Source organism: Sinocyclocheilus anshuiensis, unplaced genomic scaffold, assembly GCF_001515605.1.
Source record: "Sinocyclocheilus anshuiensis isolate Anshui unplaced genomic scaffold, SAMN03320099.WGS_v1.1 scaffold284, whole genome shotgun sequence".
In the NCBI taxonomy this organism is placed as follows: Eukaryota; Metazoa; Chordata; class Actinopteri; order Cypriniformes; family Cyprinidae; genus Sinocyclocheilus; species Sinocyclocheilus anshuiensis.
In genome coordinates this window covers 1,523,997-1,524,449 of record NW_015554266.1, presented here as the reverse complement: position 1 = coordinate 1,524,449, position 453 = coordinate 1,523,997, and positions in this window count along the sequence as shown.

Here is a 453-nt window from a genome sequence, read left to right as displayed (position 1 = left end):
TATCACAAGTCAGAAAACACAACGACAAATCCGAAAACAAATTAACAAGTCAGAAAACACAACGACAAATCAGACAAACCGGAAGAGGTAGGTATAGTTTGAGACAGCGCCATTGGTTTGGGATTACTCACCGCTGACTGGACGAGACATCTGTCAATCAACATATACAGGAAGAACCAGCCGAAGAACAGCAGAGTCGTGGTAGAAAGTTCGGAGATGGTATTAAAGTAGCTCAGTTTAAATGTATTGTATGAATTGCCCTTACTCTGGAATAAAAAATACGGGGTGTCTATTTACATTTAGTTAAAAGTGGCTGCAAATCATCAGCTGCAGTGGCGCAGATGGATAAGTGCGTGTCCTAGGCTTTTTATGCGATCGACCAGAGTTCGATCCCGTCTTTTGCCGAACTTTTTTTCCTCCCTTTTCAAATCTCGTATTAGCAATGGATTCTAT